This window comes from Rhinopithecus roxellana, chromosome 16, assembly GCF_007565055.1.
Source record: "Rhinopithecus roxellana isolate Shanxi Qingling chromosome 16, ASM756505v1, whole genome shotgun sequence".
Taxonomy (NCBI): Eukaryota; Metazoa; Chordata; class Mammalia; order Primates; family Cercopithecidae; genus Rhinopithecus; species Rhinopithecus roxellana.
The window spans coordinates 19703393-19715515 of record NC_044564.1 but is presented as its reverse complement, the minus strand read 5'-3'; the positions used below and the strand labels follow the sequence as shown (position 1 = coordinate 19715515).

The 12123-nt window shown below is 40.8% G+C and overlaps 1 protein-coding gene across 1 annotated transcript in view; it reads right to left on the bottom strand.

Annotated features, from left to right (window-relative positions):
• Nucleotides 1-12123, bottom strand: part of LOC115893996 (hemicentin-2-like) — a 49343-nt gene that overhangs the window by 5666 nt on the left and 31554 nt on the right. The window lies entirely within an intron of this gene.

Below are 12123 nucleotides of genomic sequence, written 5' to 3'. Positions count from 1 at the left end.
CGATGAAATTTCCTTTATCAGCGTAGGCCTCAATGCGATCCAAAGAAGCCCCTCAGTTTCCTCAAAGACAGTGTTAATGGACTGCTCCACGAAACATAAGTGTAACTCTGTGAGATGAATTCACACATCACCAAGAAGTTTCTAAGAAAGCTTCTTTCTAGTTTTCAACTGAGTATATTTCCTTTGTCACCGTAAGCTTCACTGCGCTATGAAGTATCTAACTGCAGATTTCTAGAAAACTGTGTTAGCAAACTGATCACTGAAGAGAAACGTGTAACTCTGTGAGTTGCATTCACACATGGCAATGCAGTTTCTCAGAGAGCTTCTCTCCAGTTATTATGGGAGGATATTTGCTTTTTCACCATAGCCCTCAATGAGCTCCCAAATATCACTTTGCAGAATCCAGGACAACAGTGGTAGCAAACTGTTCCAAGAAGGGAAGGGTGGAACTCTGTGAGATGAAGTCACACATCAGAAAGCAATCTCTAGAAAGCTTCTCTCTAGTTATTATGTGAGGAGATTTCCTTTTTCACCATGGGCCCCTATTATGGGCTCCCAAGTATCACTTTAAAGATTCCACGAAAACAGTGATAGCAAACTGCTTCCTGAGGTTTAAGTTATAAGTCTGTGAGATGAACTCACAGATCAGAAAGAAGTGTCTCAGAAAGCTTCTTTCACGTTTTGAACGGATGAAATTTCCTTTATCAGCGTAGGCCTCAATGCGATCCAAAGAAGCCCTTCTCAGTTTCCTCAAAGACAGTGTTAATGGACTGCTCCACGAAACATAAGTGTAACTCTGTGAGATGAATTCACACATCACCAAGAAGTTTCTAAGAAAGCTTCTTTCTAGTTTTCAACTGAGTATATTTCCTTTGTCACCGTAAGCTTCACTGCGCTATGAAGTATCTAACTGCAGATTTCTAGAAAACTGTGTTAGCAAACTGATCACTGAAGAGAAACGTGTAACTCTGTGAGTTGCATTCACACATGGCAATGCAGTTTCTCAGAGAGCTTCTCTCCAGTTATTATGGGAGGATATTGCTTTTTCACCATAGCCCTCAATGAGCTCCCAAATATCACTTTGCAGAATCCAGGACAACAGTGGTAGCAAACTGTTCCAAGAAGGGAAGGGTGGAACTCTGTGAGATGAAGTCACACATCAGAAAGCAATCTCTAGAAAGCTTCTCTCTAGTTATTATGTGAGGAGATTTCCTTTTTCACCATGGGCCCCTATTATGGGCTCCCAAGTATCACTTTAAAGATTCCACGAAAACAGTGATAGCAAACTGCTTCCTGAGGTTTAAGTTATAAGTCTGTGAGATGAACTCACAGATCAGAAAGAAGTTTCAGAAAGCTTCTTTCACGTTTTGAACGGATGAAATTTCCTTTATCAGCGTAGGCCTCAAGCGATCCAAGAGAGCCCTTCTCAGTTTTCCTCAAAGACAGTGTTAATGGACTGCTCCACGAAACATAAGTGTAACTCTGTGAGATGAATTCACACATCACCAAGAAGTTTCTAAGAAAGCTTCTTTCTAGTTTTCAACTGAGTATATTTCCTTTGTCACCGTAAGCTTCACTGCGCTATGAAGTATCTAACTGCAGATTCTAGAAAACTGTGTTAGCAAACTGATCACTGAAGAGAAACGTGTAACTCTGTGAGTTGCATTCACACATGGCAATGCAGTTTCTCAGAGAGCTTCTCTCCAGTTATTATGGGAGGATACTTGCTTTTTCACCATAGCCCTCAATGAGCTCCCAAATATCACTTTGCAGAATCCAGGACAACAGTGTTAGCAAACTGTTCCAAGAAGGGAAGGGTGGAACTCTGTGAGATGAAGTCACACATCAGAAAGCAATCTCTAGAAAGCTTCTCTCTAGTTATTATGTGAGGAGATTTCCTTTTTCACCATGGGCCCCTATTATGGGCTCCCAAGTATCACTTTAAAGATTCCACGAAAACAGTGATAGCAAACTGCTTCCTGAGGTTTAAGGTATAAGTCTGTGAGATGAACTCACAGATCAGAAAGAAGTGTCTCAGAAAGCTTCTTCAACGTTTGAACGGATGAAATTTCCTTTATCAGCGTAGGCCTCAATGCGATCCAAAGAAGCCCTTCTCAGTTTCCTCAAAGACAGTGTTAATGGACTGCTCCACGAAACATAAGTGTAACTCTGTGAGATGAATTCACACATCACCAAGAAGTTTCTAAGAAAGCTTCTTTCTAGTTTTCAACTGAGTATATTTCCTTTGTCACCGTAAGCTTCACTGCGCTATGAAGTATCTAACTTGCAGATTTCTAGAAAACTGTGTTAGCAAACTGATCACTGAAGAGAACGTGTAACTCTGTGAGTTGCATTCACACATGGCATGCAGTTTCTCAGAGAGCTTCTCTCCAGTTATTATGGGAGGATATTTGCTTTTTCACCATAGCCCTCAATGAGCTCCCAAATATCACTTTGCAGAATCCAGGACAACAGTGGTAGCAAACTGTTCCAAGAAGGGAAGGGTGGAACTCTGTGAGATGAAGTCACACATCAGAAAGCAATCTCTAGAAAGCTTCTCTCTAGTTATTATGTGAGGAGATTTCCTTTTTCACCATGGGCCCCTATTATGGGCTCCCAAGTATCACTTTAAAGATTCCACGAAAACAGTGATAGCAAACTGCTTCCTGAGGTTTAAGTTATAAGTCTGTGAGATGAACTCACAGATCAGAAAGAAGTGTCTCAGAAAGCTTCCTTCACGTTTTGAACGGATGAAATTTCCTTTATCAGCGTAGGCCTCAATGCGATCCAAAGAAGCCCTTCTCAGTTTCCTCAAAGACAGTGTTAATGGACTGCTCCACGAAACATAAGTGTAACTCTGTGAGATGAATTCACACATCACCAAGAAGTTTCTAAGAAAGCTTCTTTCTAGTTTTCAACTGAGTATATTTCCTTTGTCACCGTAAGCTTCACTGCGCTATGAAGTATCTAACTGCAGATTTCTAGAAAACTGTGTTAGCAAACTGATCACTGAAGAGAAACGTGTAACTCTGTGAGTTGCATTCACACATGGCAATGCAGTTTCTCAGAGAGCTTCTCTCCAGTTATTATGGGAGGATATTGCTTTTTCACCATAGCCCTCAATGAGCTCCCAAATATCACTTTGCAGAATCCAGGACAACAGTGGTAGCAAACTGTTCCAAGAAGGGAAGGGTGGAACTCTGTGAGATGAAGTCACACATCAGAAAGCAATCTCTAGAAAGCTTCTCTCTAGTTATTATGTGAGGAGATTTCCTTTTTCACCATGGGCCCCTATTATGGGCTCCCAAGTATCACTTTAAAGATTCCACGAAAACAGTGATAGCAAACTGCTTCCTGAGGTTTAAGTTATAAGTCTGTGAGATGAACTCACAGATCAGAAAGAAGTTTCTCAGAAAGCTTCTTTCACGTTTTGAACGGATGAAATTTCCTTTATCAGCGTAGGCCTCAATGCGATCCAAAGAAGCCCTTCTCAGTTTCCTCAAAGACAGTGTTAATGGACTGCTCCACGAAACATAAGTGTAACTCTGTGAGATGAATTCACACATCACCAAGAAGTTTCTAAGAAAGCTTCTTTCTAGTTTTCAACTGAGTATATTTCCTTTGTCACCGTAAGCTTCACTGCGCTATGAAGTATCTAACTGCAGATTTCTAGAAAACTGTGTTAGCAAACTGATCACTGAAGAGAAACGTGTAACTCTGTGAGTTGCATTCACACATGGCAATGCAGTTTCTCAGAGAGCTTCTCTCCAGTTATTATGGGAGGATATTGCTTTTTCACCATAGCCCTCAATGAGCTCCCAAATATCACTTTGCAGAATCCAGGACAACAGTGGTAGCAAACTGTTCCAAGAAGGGAAGGGTGGAACTCTGTGAGATGAAGTCACACATCAGAAAGCAATCTCTAGAAAGCTTCTCTCTAGTTATTATGTGAGGAGATTTCCTTTTTCACCATGGGCCCCTATTATGGGCTCCCAAGTATCACTTTAAAGATTCCACGAAAACAGTGATAGCAAACTGCTTCCTGAGGTTTAAGTTATAAGTCTGTGAGATGAACTCACAGATCAGAAAGAAGTGTCTCAGAAAGCTTCTTTCACGTTTTGAACGGATGAAATTTCCTTTATCAGCGTAGGCCTCAATGCGATCCAAAGAAGCCCTTCTCAGTTTCCTCAAAGACAGTGTTAATGGACTGCTCCACGAAACATAAGTGTAACTCTGTGAGATGAATTCACACATCACCAAGAAGTTTCTAAGAAAGCTTCTTTCTAGTTTTCAACTGAGTATATTTCCTTTGTCACCGTAAGCTTCACTGCGCTATGAAGTATCTAATTGCAGATTTCTAGAAAACTGTGTTAGCAAACTGATCACTGAAGAGAAACGTGTAACTCTGTGAGTTGCATTCACACATGGCAATGCAGTTTCTCAGAGAGCTTCTCTCCAGTTATTATGGGAGGATATTTGCTTTTTCACCATAGCCCTCAATGAGCTCCCAAATATCACTTTGCAGAATCCAGGACAACAGTGGTAGCAAACTGTTCCAAGAAGGGAAGGGTGGAACTCTGTGAGATGAAGTCACACATCAGAAAGCAATCTCTAGAAAGCTTCTCTCTAGTTATTATGTGAGGAGATTTCCTTTTTCACCATGGGCCCCTATTATGGGCTCCCAAGTATCACTTTAAAGATTCCACGAAAACAGTGATAGCAAACTGCTTCCTGAGGTTTAAGTTATAAGTCTGTGAGATGAACTCACAGATCAGAAAGAAGTGTCTCAGAAAGCTTCTTTCACGTTTTGAACGGATGAAATTTCCTTTATCAGCGTAGGCCTCAATGCGATCCAAAGAAGCCCTTCTCAGTTTCCTCAAAGACAGTGTTAATGGACTGCTCCACGAAACATAAGTGTAACTCTGTGAGATGAATTCACACATCACCAAGAAGTTTCTAAGAAAGCTTCTTTCTAGTTTTCAACTGAGTATATTTCCTTTGTCACCGTAAGCTTCACTGCGCTATGAAGTATCTAACTTGCAGATTTCTAGAAAACTGTGTTAGCAAACTGATCACTGAAGAGAAACGTGTAACTCTGTGAGTTGCATTCACACATGGCAATGCAGTTTCTCAGAGAGCTTCTCTCCAGTTATTATGGGAGGATATTTGCTTTTTCACCATAGCCCTCAATGAGCTCCCAAATATCACTTTGCAGAATCCAGGACAACAGTGGTAGCAAACTGTTCCAAGAAGGGAAGGGTGGAACTCTGTGAGATGAAGTCACACATCAGAAAGCAATCTCTAGAAAGCTTCTCTCTAGTTATTATGTGAGGAGATTTCCTTTTTCACCATGGGCCCCTATTATGGGCTCCCAAGTATCACTTTAAAGATTCCACGAAAACAGTGATAGCAAACTGCTTCCTGAGGTTTAAGTTATAAGTCTGTGAGATGAACTCACAGATCAGAAAGAAGTGTCTCAGAAAGCTTCTTTCACGTTTTGAACGGATGAAATTTCCTTTATCAGCGTAGGCCTCAATGCGATCCAAAGAAGCCCTTCTCAGTTTCCTCAAAGACAGTGTTAATGGACTGCTCCACGAAACATAAGTGTAACTCTGTGAGATGAATTCACACATCACCAAGAAGTTTCTAAGAAAGCTTCTTTCTAGTTTTCAACTGAGTATATTTCCTTTGTCACCGTAAGCTTCACTGCGCTATGAAGTATCTAACTGCAGATTTCTAGAAAACTGTGTTAGCAAACTGATCACTGAAGAGAAACGTGTAACTCTGTGAGTTGCATTCACACATGGCAATGCAGTTTCTCAGAGAGCTTCTCTCCAGTTATTATGGGAGGATATCTGCTTTTTCACCATAGCCCTCAATGAGCTCCCAAATATCACTTTGCAGAATCCAGGACAACAGTGGTAGCAAACTGTTCCAAGAAGGGAAGGGTGGAACTCTGTGAGTTGAAGTCACACATCAGAAAGCAATCTCTAGAAAGCTTCTCTCTAGTTATTATGTGAGGAGATTTCCTTTTTCACCATGGGCCCCTATTATGGGCTCCCAAGTATCACTTTAAAGATTCCACGAAAAGAGTGATAGCAAACTGCTTCCTGAGGTTTAAGTTATAAGTCTGTGAGATGAACTCACAGATCAGAAAGAAGTGTCTCAGAAAGCTTCTTTCACGTTTTGAACGGATGAAATTTCCTTTATCAGCGTAGGCCTCAATGCGATCCAAAGAAGCCCTTCTCAGTTTCCTCAAAGACAGTGTTAATGGACTGCTCCACGAAACATAAGTGTAACTCTGTGAGATGAATTCACACATCACCAAGAAGTTTCTAAGAAAGCTTCTTTCTAGTTTTCAACTGAGTATATTTCCTTTGTCACCGTAAGCTTCACTGCGCTATGAAGTATCTAACTGCAGATTTCTAGAAAACTGTGTTAGCAAACTGATCACTGAAGAGAAACGTGTAACTCTGTGAGTTGCATTCACACATGGCAATGCAGTTTCTCAGAGAGCTTCTCTCCAGTTATTATGGGAGGATATTGCTTTTTCACCATAGCCCTCAATGAGCTCCCAAATATCACTTTGCAGAATCCAGGACAACAGTGGTAGCAAACTGTTCCAAGAAGGGAAGGGTGGAACTCTGTGAGATGAAGTCACACATCAGAAAGCAATCTCTAGAAAGCTTCTCTCTAGTTATTATGTGAGGAGATTTCCTTTTTCACCATGGGCCCCTATTATGGGCTCCCAAGTATCACTTTAAAGATTCCACGAAAACAGTGATAGCAAACTGCTTCCTGAGGTTTAAGTTATAAGTCTGTGAGATGAACTCACAGATCAGAAAGAAGTGTCTCAGAAAGCTTCTTTCACGTTTTGAACGGATGAAATTTCCTTTATCAGCGTAGGCCTCAATGCGATCCAAAGAAGCCCTTCTCAGTTTCCTCAAAGACAGTGTTAATGGACTGCTCCACGAAACATAAGTGTAACTCTGTGAGATGAATTCACACATCACCAAGAAGTTTCTAAGAAAGCTTCTTTCTAGTTTTCAACTGAGTATATTTCCTTTGTCACCGTAAGCTTCACTGCGCTATGAAGTATCTAACTGCAGATTTCTAGAAAACTGTGTTAGCAAACTGATCACTGAAGAGAAACGTGTAACTCTGTGAGTTGCATTCACACATGGCAATGCAGTTTCTCAGAGAGCTTCTCTCCAGTTATTATGGGAGGATATTTGCTTTTTCACCATAGCCCTCAATGAGCTCCCAAATATCACTTTGCAGAATCCAGGACAACAGTGGTAGCAAACTGTTCCAAGAAGGGAAGGGTGGAACTCTGTGAGATTGAAGTCACACATCAGAAAGCAATCTCTAGAAAGCTTCTCTCTAGTTATTATGTGAGGAGATTTCCTTTTTCACCATGGGCCCCTATTATGGGCTCCCAAGTATCACTTTAAAGATTCCACGAAAACAGTGATAGCAAACTGCTTCCTGAGGTTTAAGTTATAAGTCTGTGAGATGAACTCACAGATCAGAAAGAAGTGTCTCAGAAAGCTTCTTTCACGTTTTGAACGGATGAAATTTCCTTTATCAGCGTAGGCCTCAATGCGATCCAAAGAAGCCCTTCTCAGTTTCCTCAAAGACAGTGTTAATGGACTGCTCCACGAAACATAAGTGTAACTCTGTGAGATGAATTCACACATCACCAAGAAGTTTCTAAGAAAGCTTCTTTCTAGTTTTCAACTGAGTATATTTCCTTTGTCACCGTAAGCTTCACTGCGCTATGAAGTATCTAACTGCAGATTTCTAGAAAACTGTGTTAGCAAACTGATCACTGAAGAGAAACGTGTAACTCTGTGAGTTGCATTCACACATGGCAATGCAGTTTCTCAGAGAGCTTCTCTCCAGTTATTATGGGAGGATATTTGCTTTTTCACCATAGCCCTCAATGAGCTCCCAAATATCACTTTGCAGAATCCAGGACAACAGTGGTAGCAAACTGTTCCAAGAAGGGAAGGGTGGAACTCTGTGAGATGAAGTCACACATCAGAAAGCAATCTCTAGAAAGCTTCTCTCTAGTTATTATGTGAGGAGATTTCCTTTTTCACCATGGGCCCCTATTCTGGGCTCCCAAGTATCACTTTAAAGATTCCACGAAAACAGTGATAGCAAACTGCTTCCTGAGGTTTAAGTTATAAGTCTGTGAGATGAACTCACAGATCAGAAAGAAGTGTCTCAGAAAGCTTCTTTCACGTTTTGAACGGATGAAATTTCCTTTATCAGCGTAGGCCTCAATGCGATCCAAAGAAGCCCTTCTCAGTTTCCTCAAAGACAGTGTTAATGGACTGCTCCACGAAACATAAGTGTAACTCTGTGAGATGAATTCACACATCACCAAGAAGTTTCTAAGAAAGCTTCTTTCTAGTTTTCAACTGAGTATATTTCCTTTGTCACCGTAAGCTTCACTGCGCTATGAAGTATCTAACTGCAGATTTCTAGAAACTGTGTTAGCAAACTGATCACTGAAGAGAAACGTGTAACTCTGTGAGTTGCATTCACACATGGCAATGCAGTTTCTCAGAGAGCTTCTCTCCAGTTATTATGGGAGGATATCTTGCTTTTTCACCATAGCCCTCAATGAGCTCCCAAATATCACTTTGCAGAATCCAGGACAAACAGTGGTAGCAACTGTTCCAAGAAGGGAAGGGTGGAACTCTGTGAGATGAAGTCACACATCAGAAAGCATCTCTAGAAAGCTTCTCTCTAGTTATTATGTGAGGAGATTTCCTTTTTCACCATGGGCCCCTATTATGGGCTTCCCACGTATCACTTTAAGATTCCACGAAAAGCAGTGATTAGCAAACTGCTCCCTGAGGTTTAATTATAAGTCTTTGAGTGAAATCACAAGATTCAGAAAGAATCTCAGAAAGCTTCTTCAGTTTTAACGTGAGGAATTTCCTTTTCACCAGGCCCAATGGCTCCAAGATCACTTTAGTTCCTCAAACAGTGATAGGACTGCTCCTGATAAGTTAAAGTCTGTGAGATGAATCACACATCAGAAAGAAGTTTCTAGAAAGCTTCTTTCACGTTTTGAACGGATGAAATTTCCTTTGTCAGCGTAGCTCACTGCGATCCAAAGAAGCCCTTCTCAGTTTCCTAAAACAGTGTTAATGGATGCTCCAAACATAAGTGTAACTCTGTGAGTGATTCACACATCACCAAGAAGTTTCTAAGAAACCTCTTTCTAGTTTTAACTGAGTATATTTCTTTTCACCGTAAGCTTCACTCCGCTATGAACTATCTAATTGCAGATCTAGAAAACTGTGTTAGCAAACTGTTCACTGAAGAAAGTGTAACTCTGTGAGTTGGATCACACATGAATGCAGTTTCTAGAAGCTTCTCTCCAGTTATTATGGGAGGATATTTGCTTTTTCACCATAGCCCTCAATGAGCTCCCAATATCACTTTGCAAATCCAGGACAAGTGATAGCAAACTGTTCCAAGAAGGAAGCGTGGAACTCTGTGAGATGAAGTCACACAGAAAGCAATCTCTAGAAAGCTTCTCTCTAGTTATTATGTGAGGAGATTTCCTTTTTCACCATGGGCCCCTATTATGGGCTCCCAAGTATCACTTTAAGATTCCACGAAAACAGTGATAGCAAACTGCTTCCTGAGGTTTAAGTTATAAGTCTGTGAGATGAACTCACAGATCAGAAAGAAGTTTCAGAAAGCTTCTTTCACGTTTTGAACGGATGAAATTTCCTTTATCAGCGTAGGCCTCAATGCGATCCAAAGAAGCCCTTCTCAGTTTCCTCAAAGACAGTGTTAATGGACTGCTCCACGAAACATAAGTGTAACTCTGTGAGATGAATTCACACATCACCAAGAAGTTTCTAAGAAACTTCTTTCTTGTTTTCAACTGAGTATATTTCCTTTGTCACCGTAAGCTTCACTGCGCTATGAAGTATCTAACTGCAGATTTCTAGAAAACTGTGTTAGCAAACTGATCACTGAGAGAAACGTGTAACTCTTGAGTTGCATTCACAAATGGCACATGCAGTTTCTCAGAGAGCTTCTCTCCAGTTATTATGGGAGGATATTGCTTTTCACCATAGTCCCTACAATGAGCTCCAAATATCACTTTGCAGAATCCAGGACAACAGTGTGTAGCAAACTGTTCCAAGAAGGGACGGGTTGGAACTCTGTGAGATGAAGTCACACATCAGAAAGCAATCTCTAGAAAGCTTCTCTCTAGTTATTATTGAGGAGATTTCCTTTTTCACAATGGGCCCCTATTCTGGGCTCCCAAGTATCACTTTAAAGATTCCACGAAAAGAGTGTAGCAAACTGCTCCTGAGGTTTAAGTTATAAGTCTGTGAGATGAACTCACAGATCAGAAAGAAGTGTCTCAGAAAGCTTCTTTCACGTTTTGAACGGATGAAATTTCCTTTATCAGCGTAGGCCTCAATGCGATCCAAAGAAGCCCTTCTCAGTACCTCAAAGACAGTGTTAATGGACTGCTCCACGAAACATAAGTGTAACTCTGTGAGATGAATTCACACATCACAAGAAGTTTCTAAGAAAGCTTCTTTCTAGTTTTCAACTGAGTATATTTCCTTTGTCACCGTAAGCTTCACTGCGCTATGAAGTATCTACTGCAGATTTCTAGAAAACTGTGTTAGCAAACTGATCACTGAAGGAGAAACGTGTAAATCTGTAACTGGAGTTGCATCAACACCAATGGCATGCAGTTTCTAAAGACGAGCTTCTCTCGGTTTATTATGGGGAGATATTTCTTTTCACACAGTAGCCCTCACATGCAGCTCCAAAAATCACTTTGTTCAGGAATCCAGGAACAACAGTGGATAGCAAACTTTGTTCCAAAGACAAGGGAGGCGTGGAACTATGTGAGTGAAGTCACACATCAGAAAGCAATCTCTAAGAAAGTCTACTATAGTTATTATGACGAGGAGATTTCCTTTTTCACCATGGCCCCTATTCTGGCTCCCAAGTATCACTTTAAAGATTCCACGAAAACAGTGATAGCAAACTGCTTCCTGAGGTTTAAGTTATAAGTCTGTGAGATGAACTCACAGATCAGAAAGAAGTGTCTCAGAAAGCTTCTTTCACGTTTTGAACGGATGAAATTTCCTTTATCAGCGTAGGCCTCAATGCGATCCAAAGAAGCCCTTCTCAGTTTCCTCAAAGACAGTGTTAATGGACTGCTCCACGAAACATAAGTGTAACTCTGTGAGATGAATTCACACATCACCAAGAAGTTTCTAAGAAAGCTTCTTTCTAGTTTTCAACTGAGTATATTTCCTTTGTCACCGTAAGCTTCACTGCGCTATGAAGTATCTAACTGCAGATTTCTAGAAAACTGTGTTAGCAAACTGATCACTGAGGAGAAACGTGTAACTCTGTGAGTTGCATTCACAATGGCAATGCAGTTTCTCAGAGAGCTTCTCTCCAGTTATTATGGGAGGATATTTGCTTTTTCACCATAGCCCTCAATGAGCTCCCAAATATCACTTTGCAGAATCCAGGACAACAGTGTTAGCAAACTGTTCCAAGAAGGGAAGGGTGGAACTCTGTGAGATGAAGTCACACATCAGAAAGCAATCTCTAGAAAGCTTCTCTCTAGTTATTATGTGAGGAGATTTCCTTTTTCACCATGGGCCCCTATTATGGGCTCCCAAGTATTACTTTAAAGATTCCACGAAAACAGTGATAGCAAACTGCTTCCTGAGGTTTAAGTTATAAGTCTGTGAGATGAACTCACAGATCAGAAAGAAGTTTCTCAGAAAGCTTCTTTCACGTTTTGAACGGATGAAATTTCCTTTATCAGCGTAGGCCTCAATGCGATCCAAAGAAGCCCTTCTCAGTTTCCTCAAAGACAGTGTTAATGGACTGCTCCACGAAACATAAGTGTAACTCTGTGAGATGAATTCACACATCACCAAGAAGTTTCTAAGAAAGCTTCTTTCTAGTTTTCAACTGAGTATATTTCCTTTGTCACCGTAAGCTTCACTGCGCTATGAAGTATCTAACTGCAGATTTCTAGAAAACTGTGTTAGCAAACTGATCACTGAGGAGAAACGTGTAACTCTGTGAGTTGCATTCACA